Source organism: Orbicella franksi, chromosome 10, assembly GCF_964199315.1.
Source record: "Orbicella franksi chromosome 10, jaOrbFran1.1, whole genome shotgun sequence".
Lineage (NCBI taxonomy): Eukaryota > Metazoa > Cnidaria > Anthozoa > Scleractinia > Merulinidae > Orbicella > Orbicella franksi.
Genome location: NC_138154.1, coordinates 7447796 through 7470199, shown reverse-complemented (window position 1 = coordinate 7470199; position 22404 = coordinate 7447796). Strand labels below are relative to the sequence as shown.

Genomic DNA, 22404 nt, shown 5'->3' with positions numbered 1-22404 from the left:
TGGGGGGTGAGAAATTCTCCGTGAAATCCTGAGGAGGATTCGAAAACGCGTCCGAAGGGCCAGACTTTGGAGAGGTCTCTTCTCATGTACCAGGGGTAGGGAAAATGTTGGGTGAGGAAGAGGAGCATGACATCTTCGTCGGGGTGGGGTTCGTCCAAACGGATTTTACAGGCCAGGGGTCTCTATATGGAAAGATAAAAAAGAATTTTTAATGCCCCGACCAGGAATCGAACCTGGGTCTTTGAGGCCACAACTCAACGTCTTAACCATTAGACCATCGAAGCGCTTACCTCTTTAGGATTTGGTTTTGGGGATGTCATCGGGAGGCAGTCCGAAATTCACGGTATTGCAATGAGGGCAGAGTCTTTGGGAGGGTTTCAACCACCAGGTGTGGAGAGCTTTACAGCTTCCGTGAAAGAATTGGTTGCAACACGGTGTCAGGAAGTAGTTGCTGATACTGTGATTAGGGGTGAATCCTTCCTTACACCATATACATTCGGGTTTAGGAAATCGAGACATGGAGTCTGAAAATAGAACAAAAACAACTTTTTTATTGGACACTACTTAGTTTACATGGTGGGACGTGTGCACGGTCCTATTGACTGGCGCCCTCTTTTTCTTCAGGATAACAATCAATAAACGATTTGACGTGATTGACACGTGACAGGGCCTGGGCGTAACTGTTTCCCAGGAAGACGGGTTCGTAACAGTTGGTTTCCACATTGTAGTACGTGCCATAGATGACCCCGCAACAGGTTGCGTAGACGCACCCTAGTCCCCAGTCTTTTCTCAACGGTCCCAAGAGTGCACGTACGAATCGGGTGTGGTTCCCTTTTCTACTCAATTCTAGGATTGGTTGGCGGCAGCAGGGTCTCAGCTGTTTGCATACGTGACAATGGAGGGGTGGTTCCATGTCTAAAATTGAAGCAATTGTTGGTAAGTGTTGCGGACCCAGTCTACATGAATCACCAAATCATTGGTATCGTCCTTGTCAAGGACCCCCAACCTCTCTTCCAGACACAAAAGATCTAGTTCGTCCAGGGCCACCCCGATAAAACCTGAAAGTTGTTCTAGGTCCCTGTACAAAGGGGTCTCTTCTTCTTCGCCGTTCATCCACTCTCTCACCCGCTTTTCCCAGGTAGTCAACTCTACGTTACACCGCTCTAATACTTCCATGCTATACTCACTTGGTACTTTGAGAAGCCACAGCAACGATAGTATCCACAGTCTTCTGTAATGGGCGTTCATACAAGTTGAAAAAACTCAGAGTGCCTTTGACGGTCCGAGTCGTTTGTTTTATACACACGGTATAATGGTGTCCAGTCTCCTACTGTGAGTGGGTGTGGTAGGGGGATACCCCCTATCCCCTGGGTCTGAGGTAACACGTGACTTCGTCTTGATCTGTGATTGGCTGGACAGATCTGCATAAAGCAAAGCCGCGTCGCCCGCTCTTCACTCTGAGTGTCTTCACTTGTATTGAGCGCAGTCATGGCCTTGAGAGAGATTGGTTTACAAAACCATGTACCTGGAAAGCCCGAGGTCACCTATGAAGAAGCGATTGATCGGATGGACGAACCCTGGACCCGATTCTATGAAGCCATGAACTTTCCCATCCGGGATTTGTTGACGGGCCGACGCTGGTTGATACAGATTAAAGACTCTAGTCAGCTGGAGGTGATGCTTCACCAGATCTTATTCTTTGTAGCTGAACATAGAGAGAACTGGACCCGAAGTCGGAGCAGGTACCGTAGAATAGAGAAGTGTTTCGGTAGAACTTTATTCAACTCGATCCTGGCCATTAGAAGGAACCTTGTATGGAACGTGAAGGTGAAGCTGCCCGTAGACCGAGTGACATTTCACCGAATGATGTTGTGCTACGGTTTCGAACCGTTTCAGTCGACGTGGACTCGTAGACAGAAGAACACAGCGAGATGTTATGTCAATGTCATCAATTTTTATTATAGTACCTTTAACTCATGTAATCAGAACACAATGCGAGCGATGATCGACGCGAACGATAAATTACCAAACATGTAAAAAAGGAAATGTGTAAAATAAAAAATCAGAGTGTGTTTTTACAAAAACTGTGTCTGTCTCTTTTCTTAGTTTGGGTTCTGTCCATGAATCAGTATGTCTTGGGCGACTCCTCGTGGGTATTCGTCGATCCATTGGAAGAACTTGCAGTTACGCTTGGGACACTTGAGATAGAGCCTGTCCGGGTTGGACTGGGAGTGGAAGGTGGCTAAGACCAGGGACTTGTTGCATAGACATCGGAAACGAGCCGGGTCGATGTTCCTGTAGCAGGGGTGGGTCTGTTCTTCTACGCGTCTCAGGTAGGTGCTCACCTCTTTGGCGCCACAGGTCACGTAACACTTGGTGTAGAATCTGGAAGAGGGGCATCGGTAATACTCCCACCAGGTACCACCTTCGGGGGTTTTCACTCTTCCAAATTCCATGGGTACCATGCAACGCGGGCAGGTGGGATCTTGGGTTTTCAGTTGGTTCAGGAACTGATCGGGGTCGAATTCCTCCAACACTTGTACTTCGGTGAATTCTCCTTGGTCGTCCACTTCAGGTGGTAATTCTATGAGGTTGTCTTTCTTGAATTTGTCGAGTCCTACGGGTTCCAGGACTTGCATGGTTCGAGGAGGCGATTCTCTTATCACGGTCAGGCATCCGCCTTGAATGGCAGGTAGCTTTGAGTCTATATGAGGAAGATAGAGATTGAGTTAGTATCCCAACAAGGTGTTTTCTCGTAGCATGGTTTCTAGGATGTGGGTGGTTTTTCGCACGTTTTTGGGGGTCAGTCTCTGCCTCCGCTTGTAATGGTTACTTTTCATTTGGCTTCTACATTCTTGGCATTTGATCGAAAAGGCGCTCCATGGTCGCGAGAAGCCTTTGAGAGGGACGGTGGTCCAACTGACAGAGTCCGGGGTGATCTCTTTGAAGAGGACGCGTTCGTTGAAACGTAGTCTGGTACGAGGTTTTTTGAATAACCATCTATCTAAGGTGGATTGTAGTCGTTTACCTCCTTCTCCTTCCACTCTCTTGGGTAGGAGCAGTTTCAGTTTCTTACGCGCCTCCTTTTTGGACGATTTTCTCTTTTTCCTGTCGGGTTCGACGTGTGAATCCATGACTACGACTGCTGAAAAGTGACTCGTGATGGAATGCGTGGTTCGACTTTATGGACGTTTTTTACGACCAATCGGTGACGTGTGGTGTGATGGGATCATGTGATGGTCTTCGTTCCGATTGGTGGGATCTGAAAAGGGCGCGTGATCCGGGAAAGTACGGAGTGAAAGTGGATCCACGACGCGGGTATAAAAGGAGCCCGTTGGACGCAGTGAATCATTCTCGACTTGCTCTTGACGCAGTGATGACTCATAGGATTTTGGATGACAGAGACTTTGAAGAGATCATTGAAGATCTGAGACGATATTTGAATCGAGCTTCTGACAATTTGGATCTAATCGAAGAAGGCAAGAAGTCGACCTATACGAGGATAATTAACTTGGAATTGCACGTTGTTGATCTCTTGTTCTCTAGGCTTCGAAGACACCTGACTGACTGGGGAGACCCGAATCGCCATCCTGAATTGTCGTATCTAGGAAGAAGGTTTAACGAGGCAAGAGATGACTTACTATAGCAACTCGAACCAGATTCGGGACCTACTGGAGCAGATCGTGGATCAGAAGGTACACACTTTAAGAGATCTCGATGCCATTCCAGAAGCCAAAGTGGACATGTACATTTTTGACAATCTCTTCAAACCGTTAGGCCAAATACCCGATTGTCTGTGATCTTTTGATCTCTTGATGAGACGTCGTCCTGACTGGGGTGGTACGATTTTGGAGATGATGAAGAGGAATGAAAATGTTTACCTTTTCTGCGGTGAGTGGTGTCGCGTGATGTACAGAAGTGGTAGCGGTCAATTCAAATTCATTCATTGTCGGGATCCCTCCCTGGACACCGAGCGTGCCTGTTTGATCGCCATGGATAACCTCACGTACATGATGAGCGATGCCATCCGTGATCTGTTTGAACCCTTGCGGTTCGCTCGTGACCTGTCACAACGGGTGTTGGAGTCCGACAAGAGTCCCAGGGTGGAGGAGGTACTGACTTTCAACAGGTGCGCTCACAAGGAAACGTGTCTGAAGTTGGAAGAGTTGATCTATGATATCATGCATCAGCGTGATCTGTGGAAGGATCGGTTTTTCTTCCCTGCCCTTGAAGCGGATGAGGATGACCTGTGTGGTGAGTGTAGAGAAAGTATGCGACAAGCATTCTATGTGAAGGGGGACAAGGAGGAAGCCCTGAAGTGGAGACCCTGTAAAGTGGGTTGTGATTGGAGAAATTGTAAATATGCCATGGATACCTATGAGGAAGACTGTGATAATGAGTATGGTCAAGAATGTAAGAACACGGAATATGTTGCATACTTTTCAGATTCGGACTCGTCTTTTTTGCCTTCTTTTTTGTTTAGCCAATCAGAGTCGATTTTTCGTAAGAACCAATCAGGCACAACGTTTTTTGTACATATAAGAAAGTTGAAATAAAAAATTGGGTTCAAATCATTATGTCTCATGCCTTGAGTTGGTTGATCTCGAGAGTGTGTGCGACCATGGCTGATCGATGGAGTTGGACGACCTTGTGTTCCAAGTGTGCTAGAGTCTACGAGCGATACGGTAAGGGTGAACCCATCCCGTACAACTTCAGTGATTCGCCCTTGGAGGTGTTTGACTATACCGATGTCGAACCCAACATGATGCGTTTTGTCGTTTATATCTTGTGGTTGAAACGGCAACCCGATTCATTTAAGAAGTATCTCGAGGTACGGGAGCAACGTTTCGAGTTGTGGAGACAGTGCGTTTACAAACTTTATCGACTATGAAGGGGAAAGGTCAAAAGAAGAAGCCGCTATCGACCGGGACGTTACTGGGACGGTATCGGGATCCTTCTAGACCCGGTAGTCTGGGGGGTCTGACGCGATTCGCCCAGGCCAATAAGATCTCGGTACGACATGCTTGCGAGGTCCTGCAACAGAATTTGGGGTACACGTTGCACAAACCCAGACGTCGTCGTTTTCCCACGGTCCCGGTGGTGGTGTTCGGAATCGACGAGCAGTGGACGGCCGACCTGATCGAGGTGATCAATATTTCAAGGTACAATTGAGGGTATCGTTACCTCTTGACGGTGGTGGACGTGTTTTCCAAGCATGCCTGGGTCCAGCCCTTGAAGAGCAAGACGGGTAAAGCGGTGACGGAAGCCATGGCTAAGATCTTGAAAGGAGGTAGAAAACCCATCAATCTCCAGACGGACGACGGGAAGGAATTCTACAACAAGACGTTTCAGGATTTGATGAAGCAGAATGGCATTCATCATTTTTCGACGCGTGGGGATACGAAATCCAGTGTGGTGGAACGGTTCAATCGGACCCTGAAAGAACGTTTGTACCGGTACTTCACCGTGAAGAATACGATGAAGTTTGTGCCCGTGTTACAAGATCTGGTCCGAGGGTACAATCGATCGTATCATCGCAGTATCAAGATGGCTCCCGATCAAGTGACTTTAGCCAATAGCGAGGACGTGTGGGAGAGTCTTTACGGTAAAAAGGAAAAAAAGGTAAAAAAATTGAGACGACTTCCACTGAAAGTCGGGGACCGTGTGAGACTGAACAAGAAGTTCCGACAGTTCAAGAAAGGGTATTTACCCGGTTGGACCGAAGAGGTGTTTGTGATACGACGGGTGCATCCTGGTGAGGTCACCACGTACAAGGTGGAAGAATGGGACGGCACGGCGGTCGGAGGCACGTTTTACGCGCAAGATTTGCAAAAGGTGTCCGTGAAGGACGACGATCTGTTCCGAATCGACAAGATCGTCAAAAGGAAAGGGGATAAAGTCTTGGTGCGTTGGAAAGGTTGGCCAGTCAAGTACGACAGTTGGATTGATAAAAAGGGATTGTACGTGACGAAAAAGCCAAAGACAAAAAAATGAAAGACTTTTACGTGCATTTGTTGAGCAATGCCAGCACGGACGAGTTTCCTGACAACAAGGCCAACAGTTTCAAGAACCGTCTACCGTATCCGCTCCTATTTGACTCCGACAAGGAATGGAAAGTGGGCTTGGTGAGCGTGTCTTACCCGATCCCTCCGTCACGACCGCATCAAGTACCGGTCACTCAAGCGCACGACTTTGACGATGACGACTACGTGTTCGGTATTGAGTGGACCATTGAAACGTTCATCTTGCAATCCGATGGTTCGACGTGGCTTCCCTCGCGTTACCGCGTACCATTTAAAGTCACTGGGAAGGAACTGAACCGTGACCGACACAAAGTGACGGGTGGTAGATCTCTCATGCGATACCTCATCCGTCGTTTTCACGAACGCATGTATCATTACATGGATCGTGCCAACGAAAGTCTACGAGCACCGGACAGGAAAAAATACTACCCCGTGTTCAGATGGGAGGGGAACGATTTGATTCTGGACAACACCGACGAGTCCGGAGACAGACAACGTCCCAGAGTGTTTTTTGGTCCTAAACTGGTCAAGAGGTTGGGTTTGATTCGCGAGGAAGCGTTTTCCTCCGTTCACATGACCATGAACATGATCAAGGTCTTTCCCGACGACACCGTCCCGTCTGATTTCAAGAAAGACTGGGTCAACGAACACGACCTTCATAGCCGTAACTTTTGGGATTTGAGCAGCAACGGAGTGTTACAGCTCAGTCCCTATTGCAACTGGCGCTTCAGTTATTTGGACGAGGAATACGCCAAGGCCTATCATCATGGAGTCGTCGTTCATCCGGACCTCCCTCTGCCTCGCAGTCCCATGTACCTGTATTCGAATGTAGGTCGTAGCACCATCACTGGGAATCGAGTCACGGATCTCTTGAGAGAGGTTCCCCACGACTCTACCAAGATGACGCACGAATCGACTCAGATTCAATATAAACCCGTGTGCAGCAATATTTTGGATATAGTGGAGGTGCAATTGGCCGAGAACGACGGAAGACTAGTGGACTTTACATCGGGCGTGACCTCGGTGACATTACACTTTAAGGATGAATGAGTCTCCCGACGACTTTTACGTGCAACTGATGAGCAATGCCAGCACGAACGAGTTCCCGGACAACAAGGCCAACAGTTTCAAGAATCGTCTGCCGAACCCGTTACATTTGAGAGAACCTGGCTGGAAAGTGGGTGTCAGTGACCTCTCGTTTCCGTCCGCGGTGCGTAAGATGGGTTTGAAGGATTCTATTCTGTTTGAAATCTGGTGGATCGATATGGTGAACGCGTCTAGAAACAGATACACCCAGGTCTCTGGAGTGACGCGAGAAGGTGATTTGGAATTCACGCCGAGGAATGGTACCGAGTTGCTGAACATGATACGAGATCGTTACATGCGTAGGTTGAGATCACGAACGGATGTCGACGTGACCATGTACAAGAAAAAGAGCAAAGCAGATGATCCCACCGAATTGCTGTACACGGTCATGCATCGGGCAGAGAATGGAGAATGCGTCCTCAACAACTCGAGAACGTGCATCAGCCTCCTGATCAACGGTAAACGCGTCTACCCGCAAATGTCTGTCGGCATCGAATTGGCCAAGAAGATGAAATGGGTCAAGATGGGAACATTGCAAAACGGTCGACCGGGTTACGTCTTGGGACCCCACTTGAGGAAAGAATTTCCCAAGGAGGTCGTACCCACGGCCATGGACTTGATCATAGGACAGAATGACGGGGACGAACTATTTTTCAAGATAGACCCGGACACATTACATTTGAGTTGTTTCATCAATTGGGTTTTCACGGACCTGGATCGCAGTTACGAAGAAGCGTTCGGTAACAATCGTCGTTCCTTGTTCGTGTATTCGAATGTGGGACAGAGTATGGTGACGGGAAATCAAGTCACCGACATGTTGAAACAAGTGCGTTACGATCCGGAGGCGGTTGACCTTCAACCGAGACACATCCTATATCTACCGGTGCGCACGGCCGTTTTGGACATTGTCGAGACTGAGGTGTCGGAGGAAGACGGACAACTGGTGGACTTTGCGTCGGGTGTGACCACGATCACGTTGCATTTCAAGAAAGGATGAGTGATTTTTACATCAGCTTACCCAGTCACAGCAGTAAGAACGAGTTTCCGGAGAACAAGTCGAACAGTTTCAAGATCAGGTTACCCAATCCCATACGCCTGGAGGGACATGGATGGAAAGTGGGGTTGTTCAGCATCACCATGCCAGATGCGCACGTGACGCTTCCTTCTTTCAAGGATTCTGCAGGTAAAGTCACCTTGGCCTCCACTGCATGGAGACGCATTGAACCTGAAACATCCAACGGGTATACGTTTGGAAAAGCTTCGTTCGACACGGATGACCTCAAAGAGGTTTACAGTAACGTGAACGGTGTTGAATTCATGAAATCCGTTATAAGCCAATTCGAAAGGGAACGCGTCTTCAATAACTCTGGACCGAGAATGAACTCAAAATACGTCACGAATGATGGTAGAATAACCTACGTCGCGTTCAAGTGGGAAGGCGAAGACTTGGTCACGGATAACAAAAACACCTACCGTCCCAGAAGGGAACCACCTGAATTACGATTTGACGTCGATCTGGCTTTGAAAATGGGATGGTTGCTTGAGAAGGGAAATAGTTACGTGATTGGCCTGAACTTGCGAATCGAATTTTTCGATGATGTCATTCCAGACATTCGAAGCAGAGGAGACGTACATGATTCGTCTGGAAATCGTCGTTTTTTCCATGTCGTGAAAAACCCCATCGAAAATACTGCATTCTTGGAACTCAGCATCTTTTGCAATTGGCGTTTTCTGAACCTGAACAGAGCATTTGAGAGTGTGATCGGAAGCAGTTCGCGTTCCTTGCTCGTTTACTCTAACGTGGGAGGTGGAAGTGTGGTAGGAAATCAGGTCACGGATTTACTGAGAGAGGTCAACTTGATTCGAAGAGGCGACGGTACTCAGTACTTCGAACCCAACCACGTTCAATATATTCCCGTGCGCAAGGAAGTACTGGACATTATAGAGGTGCAAGTGGCTGAGGCAACTGGAGAACTGACGACCTTTGGAGCTGGCAATACGATCGTGACGTTACACTTTATGAAATCATGATCGGGGGAACTTTGATACGGTTTCATCCCGACGGATACCAATCGGGATCTGGCATGTTCGGTCAGATTTGGAAAGGCATCAAGAAACGAGGTCCCGGCATTCTCAAGGACGTTCTGAAAGAATCGGCCATGGAGGGTCTGAAAGGTTTAAAATCGGGTGGCAAAGGAGGAAAGCCCAATTGGAAAGGTGCACTCGCCGGGTTAAAGCAGGGAGCCATACGCTCCGGGAAACGTAAAGCAAAGCAAGAGCTCCAAAGCTTTTTGGGTAGTAAAAGAAGAAAAGACCTGTTTGGATCATGATTCCCATCTACTCGAGACGCGTGAGACGTCTCCCCGGAGGGATACGCACGTATAAAGGGAGTTCGCTCTTCCGGAGACGCTCAAAACTACCAGACTACCGTTGGGTACAGTCCGCCCTTAGAAGGAGACGAAGACAACGACGTAGACGACGATGATGGACCTAGTGGCTCATGCTAGGTCGGCGGGGGTTCGTAACCCTCGCCTGGACATGTTCACCACCCCTCCCACGGATCTCAGCATGTCATCGCGACGTGAGGTGAGAATCAATCCGTTCAATACGGGGATCAACCCAGTGACCTTCCAAATCGATCCTCAAGAAGACTTTATCGACATGAACGAGAGTTTCTTCGAAGTGGAGTTGGCCGTCAAGACAGCTGCCGGAGGTAATATAGCGCAAGCGAGTACCGTCGGACTCGCCAACAATCTGGCCCACACCCTCTTCAAACAGATCAATGTGAGATTGAATGGCACTCTGATCAGCCCCCCAGACCGATACTTACCACTACAAAACCTACATCGAAGCGCTGTTGAACCACAACCGAGACGACGGTGAATCGATCCTGAAACCAGAGGGTTGGTACAATTGTCTTGGTGTACCCAGTCGAGGAGAAGCCGATGTGATGACAGGCAATAAGTTGGATCCTGCTCACGACGATTACAAAGCTTTACCCCAAGATCTCAAGAACATGGTTCAAAGTCGAATTCAGTTTTTTGGTGGAAAGAGAGTGACTTTGAGGTTCAAACCTTACCTGGAAGTGTTTTATCTCAGCAAGTTACTGGTACCTGGTGTACAGATCCAGATCGACATGTACTTCAATGCCCCCACTATGTGGACAGTCCAATGGGCCGGTGCCGATACTCTCAGACTGACTGAAGCCGACGTGAAAGTGAGATTGTTCCTGTCTCAAGTGAGAGTGACTCCCTCGGTGTATCGAGAACTCATGACTAGCATGAAAGGCAGAAGAGTGGCCACTTACCCCACGGTGAGAGGTGAAATTCGCACTTACTCTCATCCCAATGACAATTGTCATTTTGAGGGCAACAATCCTTTCCACAGTAAGCTACCTAATCGGTTGGTGGTGGTGTTGATGAAACAAACAGCCTTCAATGGAACTGTGACGGTCAATCCGTTCAGTTTTGAACAATTCAATCTCGTTTCCATCAAACAACTGGTGAGAGGAGAAGAGTACCCCTACGAGACCTTGGAGCTCAAACACGACGATGACAGTAAAGATCTAAGAGGTTACCAAAGATTCCTCAAAGCCTCAGGAGTCTTGTGCAGAGGAAAAGGAAACATGGTACGGAAAGAGGACTGGGGACACGCCAAGAGATGCAACCTGTTTGTATTTGATAACACAGCCAATGGATGTTTGGACAGTCCAGTGTTGAACCCCAAGCAGGAAGGTGAACTGCGTCTGGTGATCGATTTTGGAGACGCACCGGGCTCAAACCTGACCATCTTGTTGTACGGTGAATTCGAGAACATGCTGGAGATCAACGAGAACCGAGTCGTCCTCTACGACGTGTACCAATGAGAGAAGAAAAATGGAGAAAGTGGCCTTGAATAATTTACAGTTGGATTATTTGGCACGGACGAATCCGTCACTCTGCTGTGTTTTTCACGGCACGGTACCTTGCAATCGGCTTCCAAGGACGGTACCTCAAGAAGGACCGACCGCTTACATCGTGAACACGGACCCTCACGACAAACCGGGATTTCATTGGATCGCTTTGTGGGCCGACAGGGACAAGTGCGAGATCCTGGACAGTTACGGTCTACCATTGGACACGTACAGAACTGCCGGGCCGATCCAAGCCTGGTTGGACCGTCATTTCAAGTACCAGATTCACAACGGCAAGAGTCTACAGTCCCTCTTCAGTCAGAGTTGCGGCGGTTACGCCCTGATGTTCCTGATCGACCGAGCCGAAGGTCGTGACATGAACGAGTTCTTGAATCGTTTTAAGAAAAACGAGTTTGTGGAGAACGATCGTAAAGTAGGACAGATGTTGAAATGTTTGATCGTGGACGAGTTGGATTGGCTCAAGATTTGTAAAACCCCGTGTCACCAGGACACGTGCGGTTCCTACAGAGGAGTGCGTCATTTGTTATAAAGTAAGCTGTTCGAAATAAAAGATGTTCATTTTGAGAAAAGGATGTTGCGTAGTAAAGTCAGATGGTTCCATCGATTCTTAGAACTGTGTCGAGAAGAGTATATGAAATTGTCCTTGGACGATCCTCTTCGACAGGTCATGGAACGCATTTTGGATTGCGACAGTTACCGTCGAGTCCGATTCATACTGGACCGGGAAAAAGATCATTGGCTTCGATACAACCTGTTCCACCTGAGTATCAGAGCCAGACTTCAAACGAATGCCAGTAGAGACTACAAGTGTTACCCGTATTGGCACGTTCTTCGCTACGGCAATAAGTCCTTACGCCATCACTTTGTGAGTGCATAAAAAGGTGCGACGGAAAATAAAATTGTTCATTATGGATTTACTGACAAAACAAGACACATGGCTCTTCAGCTTCAAGGGCATAGACATTTGGACGACGTGATAGCCAGGTTAGAAAAACGCTATGGAAAAGCCGGTAAAAAGACGCCTCAACCCAGTGAGGCTCATTTCAAGAAAAACCAACCGCCAAAACGACGACTCGATCTTAAAATACTTCAACCGGCCAGAAGACAAGTGTCTTTTCAACCGCCGTCTGTCCTTGACACCGGTGAATTACCAGCGACTGTGACCACGCGTAGGAAACGCAAGAGAGCGCCCACCATGCCGAGGCTTTCCGAGAAGATAGGAAAAGAAGAATGAAAAAGAGGCATTGGTACGAGGACAAGTTCAGAGATTTGAGTAAATTCGCCAAGAAACCTCGAAAAAGGAGATCGGCGCCTGCCAAGCGTCCCAAGAGAGCCACTGCCAAGAGAGCCATGGCCAAGATCAAGAGTCGTGCCAAGAAAAAACCCATCTGTTTCAATTGTAGAGTCACCCTATTGGGTCTATTGAAACGCATCCCAGCCATCAAGACCCCCATGGCCAAGTTGTTCAGATAAAAACGGAGCGTCTCGAGACCGTGGACCATTTCAAGATCATGGAACGACGCAAAGCGTTTCAATTTCACACTCCATCGAGTTTGTTGATAGCGGGTCCGTCGGGTTGCGGCAAGACGGTGTTCACCACCAAACTGCTCTTGGAGAACGACGACTTGTTCCAACAAACACCAAAGAGTATTCATTACTGCTACGGATCGTGGCAAGATGGTTTCGAAAAGCTCAAGAAGGGTGGGGTCAAGTTTTACGAGGGCATCCCCGAAAGCGAACAGTTACCCCGATGGTTTCCTGGAGGGGGAGTGTTGGTCTTGGACGATCTGATGGACGAGGGGGGTAACGACAAGCGCGTGTTGGATCTCTTCACCAAACATTCGCATCATCGGAACATCACGGTGATTTACCTGTGTCAGGATCTATTCCCTAACGGAAAATTCGCCAAGACCATTTCCCGCAACGCTCATTACATCGCGGCTTTCAAGAACCCTCGGGATCAGTTGGGGATACGAAATCTATTACTGCAATCGTTTCCCACGCAATGGCAGGAGGTGTTGGACACATTTCGAAAGGTCACCGATCGACCTTACGGTTACATGCTATTGGATCTTCATCCAGCCAGTCAGGACGATCAACGCGTTCTCAGCCACGTGTTAAAAGACGAAGGATTCGTATGATGCCATCAGTTTGCTTCACCGTCATGTTGAGGAGCGAGGTCGAGTGGTTTCCGCTTTTCATTGTCATTTGTAAGACCAGACTCAAATACTGCATGAATCCCCATGAGCTGGATTACGAACCGATGAGACAGGTCACAGAATGCGAGAGTTACCGTCAAGTACGGTCCATCATAAACGCATATAATGGTGAAGGTTTCGATGATTTGGTTCATAAACAACGAGAACTCGCCGAGAAGAAGATAGAAAGAGAAAGGGGAATGGATGAAAATGAGCTCTTATGGTAGTGACGATTTCAACTTCTCGGCTCTGGAAGATTACTCGCCTTGGACTCCATTGGCTCGAACGAGTACTCCGATTCCGCCTGCAGCGGGTGTAGGACTAAGCCTGAACACTCCTTCACCGCGATTGTCACTGGCGACACCGCCCCTGCCCAATGTCTCGCCCGTCGGAGTAGGCACTGCAGGCTTGGGTGCACCACAGACCAATGTCACAGCGGGGGTTGGTAGCGCCGGTTCGGGTGCGTCACAGACCAACGTCACGGCCGGAGTGGGTACGTCCAATTTGTCGCGTCAAAGGGTAAGACGTTCACCCCTACTGACGGATGCCACACCCTTGGCACGAGCTGTTCGAGGAGGGAAACGACCGAGACGCGTCCCACGTCAAAACACACCGACGTCCCCCAATGATTCCGGCAGCCGCAGAAGAAGTAGCGCTAGTGGTAGCGGTGGTGGAAGAGGCAGAGGTAGAGGGAGAGGTAGAGGTGGAGGAGGCGGCAGAGGCGGAGGTGGAGGCGGAGGCGGAGGTGGAGGTGGAGGTGGAGGAAGTGGTAGTGACTCCACACCTCCTTCGTCGATTCGATCGGGTCGCGGAGGAAGAAGAAGGCGAGGCACCCGTGTTCTCGACCAAGCCCAGATGCAGCAACAATTGGAGGAGATTTTGCACCAACAACAACAAATGGCTGCGGGTCGACAAATCGCAGGCATCACGACCACGAATAAGAACGGACAACGTCCTACGGTGACTCGCAATTTGACCAGTGTACGAAACTGAGAACATGTTGAGAAGCGAAGTCGAGTGGTTCCCCTACTTCCTGCATCTATGTCGATGCTCTCGCTCTTACTGGGATGCGACCAGCATGGATCACGAAGACATGAAACGTATCGCGGACGAATGCGATAGTTACAGACAAGTCCAGGATATCCTGAACCAATCCGTAGAAACCGCCTTCAAGGACGAGATCTGGGAATACAAGCAACAAGCTAAAAGGATCGAACGTCCCGACAGAAAGTCAGACAAGGTTTGGCACTGGTTAGAGAAGAGTCATGAGTACTTCGGTCTGTTTATGGGATGAACCTTTTACCTCTGTGGTGGATTTGGACGTGTTGAGACGTTTGGACGGTTTGTACGCTTTCTACCACAAGTATTGGTGGTGTCGAAGGCAGATGTTCGGTTACTACAAATTGTGCAACGCCATTCTCAACGGACTGGCCTTACTGACTGCGGCAGCGAGCATCGTCCTGGGATCCGTGTGGAAAGATGGGTACGTGGCGGTAGGATTGATGGCTTTCGCCGCCGCACTGAAAGGATGGAACGATTTAAAGAAGTATTCGCTCAAGATGGACATGACCCAATTCGCTTACACGACGTACGAAAAGACATTGACTGAACTTAGGAACTACGCTTTGGGTGGCGTGGAGGAATTGGATCGGTTTTTGATCAAGATGCAAACGTTGGACGACGTGGTGACAGATTTCACACCTCCCACGTACGACCGATACTTTCGAGACTACGAAACACGATTCGTTCACGCACCTCTATAAAAACGGACATGCGATCCCCTTCGTGAATCATTCAAGGTGGAAACCCAACACGGTGAGGAGAAGACGAAGGAGTAGGATCCAAAGGGGAAAAGGTCTTGGTAAACTTAAATTATTTGGAAATTATTTCAAACTGAGGAGGAGGATCCAAAGGGGAAAAGGTTTTTGGGGCAATGTTAAAAAAGCATGGAAGTTGTATTCAGATGTTCAAAGAAGAAGCAGAGCGGTGTAGAGAGACTCTATAAAAAGGACACGTGATCACCTGCCTACGTCATTCAAGTGGTAAAGTGTGTGCGTGTCAGAACACGTCATGGTGAGGAGGCGAAGGAGACGGCGAGTGGGAATACGTCGAGGAGGAAGAAGGAGGGTCCAAAGGGGAAAGGGTCTTGGTAAACTGGTCGGCACCGTGGCCAAGACGGTGTTGAGCCTTCTCGAAGACTTGTGAATAAAAGAGCGTGACAAGTTAACCTGGATGTTAGACGTGAACGATGAAGTGGTTGCGACGACAACGTCGTTTCTTGACGAGCGTCCTGAAAGAAGCCAATTGAAATAAACGTCAACGGATGTTGCATTACGCCGACAGAGATCAGATCAACGCCATCAGCGAGATGGTTCTCAATTTGCTGAAAAAGAGGATCCCCATCGACGCAACGACTTATGGGAAACTGAAAAGACATAAAAAGGTTTTGCGCGAAGTGGGTAGATGCAAAAACTCCCTCAAGCGTCGAAGAGAACATCTACTCACCCAAAACGGAGCAGGGTTCTGGAGCGGATTACACGGTTGTTTCAAAGCATGTTGTGTACGGTGAAAGGACGCGGCGAAGACGGTTACCCGCTGGAGGGGATCGACGTCATACCCAATTTCCCACCGAGAGAAGACGAGTCCAATACCATTCCTAAACTCGTGCAGTTGTTGCAAGACGCCAATTGTCGCGAAGCCCGATGGAAAGACTCGTACGATTACTTGAACAAGAGGTACCACGACCTGTATCAAGAGCACATGGCTTTAAAGTTCGGTGACTTCTGCCAAACCTGTCAAACGAAATGAGATACCACACCGCCCGGTGGGTGCATCGAGTTGTGTAGGGAGTGCGGTAAAGGCAAGCGAATCGTTCAAAGTCTTGAACTCGAGTTGGAAAAGAAAGACGAATCCATACGGTACTGGCAAGACTGTTACGAGACGGCCTTGAGAGAATTGTCTGAGTTTCCTGACACGACCCTGAGTCAGCCGAAGGCATGAGCGAAGTCATGATGATACCCGTTCAAGAATTCAATCGTTCGCAAGATTATTACAAGGGTAAGATCACCCAGAGCGCCTTGTTGAACAAAGCGGGACGTTTGGCCGCCGAAGAAGATCTCATCTTGAAAGACAAACGTATCCCTGCCAGCATGGCCGTCAAGATGACCAAACCCATGGCAAACGAAGAAGTCAAACTAGTGAAACGTATACGCGGCACTCCCACGTACCAAGGAACGGTAGAACCCGAAGGCATGGCCGACGCACCTGTCGAACGTCTGTTGAAACAGATCATCAAGGGAGTCAACCAACCCCCCGCAGCACAAGCCCCCGTGATCGTCAAACAAGAACCTGCTACACCTTCCACGTCAGGTCTCAAAAAGGAGTTCAAATATACCAAACCATCCACAAGCAAGAAGCCACCCGTTCCACCCAAACCAACCGCCAAATCAGCCCCAGGTAAACTCATGACCGAAGCGCAAAAAGAGTTCTTAAGATCCATCGGTGTCGCAGAGAAATACATAGACGACGACGGTGGTTACAGTCCCAAAGGCAAGGGCAAGGGCAAGACGTACAAGAAGGCCAAGAAGACAGAAGCACAAAAGTTACAAGAAGGATGGGAAGATTTCGAACCTTGGAGAAAGGGACTGAAATATGACTCTACCTAAGACAAGAAAAACGTTGGAAATTGTAAACTTTATTGTTGATGTTGTAATCATTAAATTACACACTTTGTTGTTTTTTCAAAAAAGAGTCTCTTTTGTTTTCTTCTTCAAGTCTCGCACGTCATGCCATTGTGGTACAGAGTAATCGAGGCATTCGATGTCACAAACAAACGTTCGAACCTTATTTGGTCCCCGAACGTCGACGAAGATATGAATAACAACCGAAACCTAATTCTGGAGGTGAAATTGAACACTCTGAAAGGGGTGTTGAAATAAAACATGCGATACACCTCCATGCGTATATGATCGTACGAAATGACATTGAGGGGAAAGAACACGGTGCCGTGAATGTACATGGGACTTCGGAACTCCGAGGATCGCACAAAGTCCTCCATCTCGCGATAGTACTGGAACCACACCGTGACAGGAATGGGATAAGGCAAATGATTCCAGGAACGCGTCAAGGAATTGTGCGTCTCAAAGGGTTTTCCATGGTCTCTGAAATGTACAAGGGCATCATGAATCATTCTGCGATGAGTGTCCACTGCTAATGAAAAAAACAGTGTCAGGTCCATAGTCCGTCCTCGTGGTAAAACAAGGGACCCCCAGGAAAAGGTAGTAGACACAGTTGTCGAATCTCAATATCCCTTTGTCCTTCCACGCGTCTAAAGAAGAGTCTGAACCTTTGAATTCGGATCAAGTTATACGTATAATAAGGAGTGTTGTAAATGAACAGACGGTACAAAATGGTTCTGACCTCTCAGGTCGGTTCCACGGGGAGACACACACACCCGTGAATGTACAGGTCTCGATCCCGATAGAGTCACGAAATTTCTGAGAAAGGTATAATAATGTCGCCAAACGCCAGGGTCCAAGTCATATGGCAAATCATTCCACAAGTACGACCCCTCGCAATGACAGTGGTTAGGTCTACCCTCACTACAATATCGCTCAATCTCTCGATCCATTCTAACTAAACGATCATTCGCACCTGCCGTTAACTGGTGCTCCTCATGATCATCTTCCTTGAGTTCCTCGTCGGTTTCCAACACGACCTCAGGCTGATTGTCGCCGATCACGCATCGGCAGTTGCCGCAGTTCACAACCCATCTCTCCATATCCTGGTAACAAGTCGATGCATCCACACACCGCAGCAAGGAGTACGCTGGCACGATGCCCGAGAATCGACGTGAATATCTCTCTGACAAATAAAACACACTTGTTGAATCGGTGTTTCTTCAGGTAGATGACCCTGAAGGCGACGACTACGTCTCGGCGGTTCATCGTCGACGTGGGGGACTGACTTCGGGGGACTGACTTCGAGGTTGGCGGCTGCGGCACCCAGATTCAGTCTCCATCACCAAAACCGAAAAAATGCCGAATGCGCACCTCGATTTATGTCAATCGTGCACCAATCAAACGAAAAGGCCGACATCACGTGAACAGGGCAGACCCGGGGGATAGGGGGTATCCCCTCCTCACGGTAGGAGACTGGGCCCAGGTCGAGTGTAACCTGGGATCCAGTTTTACCGTAAGTATAAAAAGATCGGTTCAAACCGTTCATGGCACTCTGAGTTTTTAACTTGCATCGAGCGCTTGAAAGATCATGGCACAGGAGCTGACCGATGAGGAGATGAACCAACAGATGGATCAACATGAAGCAGTGAGTATAACGTGCACCCTATGTAAGAAAGTCATCCTCAGAACCGAAACCTGCGCTAGTACCAAGTGCTGTAATCACTACGTGCATTTCGATTGCTTCGCCAGGGCACTCGATGATCAGATGGTGAACAAGGGGGTGACACATGAAAAGTTGCACTGTCAAATCTGTCACACGCCGTGTTGTCTAAGTACGTTCGTAGCTTCCCTAGACAACTGACCCATGGAACTGAGACTCATCGTCGCCTCCTTCACCCTGGAGTTCTACCTCCGTTTGGACTTGAGATTTTGTTTCGTTGTGTTTTGCGGTTACAAATTCACACGACATCTTTGTCACGCCTTGTTCATCACCTTCTTTTCATAGAGTTACTGGGAATGTCTTCCCCCTGAGATGCAAGCCTACATCCTTCACCTCAGAGAGGCCCAGTCTCTCGTCAAGAGGCGCGAACGTGAAATGAAGAGAGAGCTTTGTAACGAGATACGAACCTTCGCCCAGGTCAAAGCAGAATGGGGGCTAGGTCCAATCAAAGTAGTTCTAGAGACATGTCTGTTAGATTATTGTCCCAAAGGAAGAATTCCAGGAATGGAAAATAAGCACATGGTCGTGAATGGAATCTACACGGACGAACGCAACATCAAGCGAGCCATATTTTTAGGGTACGGGTTAGATCATGCTTGTCTCAGAATACCGGACGTTAAGAGATTAATGTCCTCACCTCCCACAGAATAGCAATGACTGGGATCGATTACCTTGTGAACTACAGGACTACATCATGCGTCTAGCCAGGAACCAAATCCTACTCGAGCGCAGAAGAAACAAAAAGTTACGTTGTCTTCTCAAGGAAATAATAGAATACGGCAAACTGAAAGAACAATGGGGTATAGGACACATTAAGATTGTGACAGTTCGATGTAATTCACCATGTTGTATAAAAAAGAAGAGAATAGACAGATTTCCACATATGAAAATAATTGGCTGTTACATCGACATTGACGACAAACCTAAAGAAACGTATTTATCTTGCACTATAAAACAGGCCAAGAAACGCGTCCCCATAGAAAAGACTTTCCTCTACCCTGATCGCTCCACCAAGTACGCCCATAATAGGTGGTTAAGAAAGCGTTCCCACTCTCTTACAGAGTCACTGGGACAGGTTACCAACAGAGATACAGTGTCATGTGATCAACTTGGCAACCTGGCAACACATATTCGACCGCAGGAACAATGAACTATTGAACAAACTTCACGAAGAAATTGTATGTTACGATATACTGAAAATACAATGGGGTTACGGTCACATAGAATTAAGAACCAAAAAATGTGATTTTATCACTTGTAATGAGATGTACGGGCGATTCAAGCCTGATCACATGACCATCCACGGTCATTATGTAGACATTCATAACCACGAAAAGAAAGTCTTTTTAGGATATAATTTCAAAGACGCACTCCATGATGTAAATGACAAAAGAGTATGCGTTCTCCGATGTTGTTTGAAAAATAATAAAAAAGCGACGTTCGTAACATTTTTGTCTCATTCATGTCTTCACAGAACAGACGGACCCACGACGAAGCCTTCTTCGACGATGACAATGACGACTGGATCTTTGATCCGGCTCTCGACCGAGTGATGATCCAAACCGGAGGTGGAAGCAATACAAGACCCCTCCTAGAATTTGAATTAAGACCCGTAGGCGCTCGACGTAACTGGAGAAATGTCCTCAACAAACAACGATTCAAAGCCACGCTCAGACAACACAGAGACGTGACTCCCAGGGACAATCTAGGCCAAGAATTGACTCAGGCCCTTCAACGATCCATCGAGCAACAAATCGCTCAGGATCCTACCCTGACACCCGACTCCACGGTCCATTTCACCATGAGTCCAGTGCCTTCACGCACGCCTTTCAATCCACCACCTTCACCGTACGCAAATTAGAAGAAGGGAGTGAAAGACTAGACACTTATCTACAGTCTCTCGCGGCCAAACTCAACTCCAACGAAGAATTCACCCCCGACGACACGTTCACCATGGAAACCGCCTTCATACGCACCCCAGGTCCAGGGCGCGGGAATGGAAAACGATACAAACCGAGCTGTGCTGCCGTGCGGGGAATCGTCAAACGGTCGCGCGTGACCATCAAAAACAAAGACAATCTATGCTGCGCTCGCGCCATCGTCACCATGAAAGCCCTGGTAGACGCGAACGGGAATTCGCGTGACCAAGATTACCACAATCTCAAACAGGGGCTGCCCGTCCAAGAGCGATTGGCCAAAGAACTCCACCGTCTAGCCCACGTACCCGAAGGACCTTGCGGCATTCCCGAACTGCAGCATTTTCAGGCCGCGTTACCTGGGTACCAACTCAAAGTCCTTTCCATCGATCCGCCGCACATGCTCATCTACGCGGGACCCGAACCCTCGGACAAGATCATTCGTCTCATCAAAGAAGACAGTCACTACGACGGATGTAACTCGTTTAAAGGGTTCCTAAGCAAATCCTACTTCTGCGACGAATGCAATCAAGGCTACGATCACGACGACTTTCAAAATCATTCCTGCAACGGTAAATGGTGTCCCGCCTGCAAACGAAAGGACTGCCCCGATTTCATCGAAGCCAAACGACCCCTAGCACGTGGCAAGTTTCCTGCACCCACCTCGATCTGCCGATTGTGCCACAGAAAATTCTTTGGAGACCAATGCTACAACTACTACCTGCAACGGCGGAGCCTCAACATCCCATCCATCTGCGACACTTACAAAAAGTGTCCGGACTGTTGCCACGTCTACGAACCAAAAGATAGGAACAGGCGAGGAGGTGACCGTTTCACCCCCGATCACAAGTGCGGATGGGGCGAATGCCACATCTGCGAAAAGAAAGTCTTTCTGCCGACGCACCGATGTTACATCCAACGCATCCCCGAAGACGAAGACGAGCCCAAAAAGAAACGCGTGTCGCGCGACGAAGTCAAAGGTCGACCCTTCGAAGAACCCGAACCCGATGATCCAGACACGCGAGTCTGGGTAGCCAGAGATCCTCCCCTTCAAGTGTACTGCGACTACAAAGCCATCACCGACGCCGAAGGGAATCAGACACCCATTCTACTCTGCCTAGAAGATGATGAAGAGGACCAATTCTGCTCCTTCTACGGTCCCAACTGCACCGCCGACATGTTTGACCACCTCGAATCACTCACTGTCGACGTGGACGGAGACGATCGGGACGTCATCGTCCTCTTTCACAACCTCAAAGGCTACGACGGGATGTTCATCTTACAACACTGTTACGCCACGCATCGAGAAGTCACAGACCAAATCACCGTAGGCACCAAGATACTGTCCCTGAGATCCGACAGACTGACTTTCAAAGATTCCCTATGCTTTCTCCCGTTCCCGCTGGCCAACTTTCCCGCCACCTTCGGAATCCACGAACTGTGCAAAGGATTCTTCCCTCACAAATTCAACACCCTAGAAAATCAAGAGTACAAAGGACCCATGCCACCGCGAGACATGTATGATCCCGATGGTATGTCCGCCAAAAAGAAAGCCGAATTCGAACACTGGTACCAAGAGAAAGTCAATGATAGCTACCATTTCGTCTTACGACAAGAAATGGAAGCCTACTGTGAGTCAGATGTCAAACTCCTCAAAGCAGGCTGTCAAAAGTTCCGGCAAGAATTCAAACAAAAAGCGGACTTTGACCCCATGGAGAAATGCGTCACCATCGCCTCCGCCTGCAACCGATTCTGGCGCAAGAAACTCGTCCCAACCAACACCATCGCCTCCAGACCCCCTCGAGGATGGCACGGCGCCCGATCCAATCAGTCCGTCAAAGCCCTGAAATGGCTAGCCTGGCAAGAAC

General features: G+C 48.5%; 1 non-coding gene across 1 annotated transcript; it reads right to left on the bottom strand.

The window, feature by feature from the left end:
• Nucleotides 1-212: 212 nt before the first annotated feature.
• Nucleotides 213-284, bottom strand: Trnah-gug (transfer RNA histidin (anticodon GUG)). Its single transcript has one exon. It is a non-coding gene; the product is annotated as a tRNA-His (tRNA).
• Between the last annotated feature and the right edge of the window lie 22120 nt (nt 285-22404).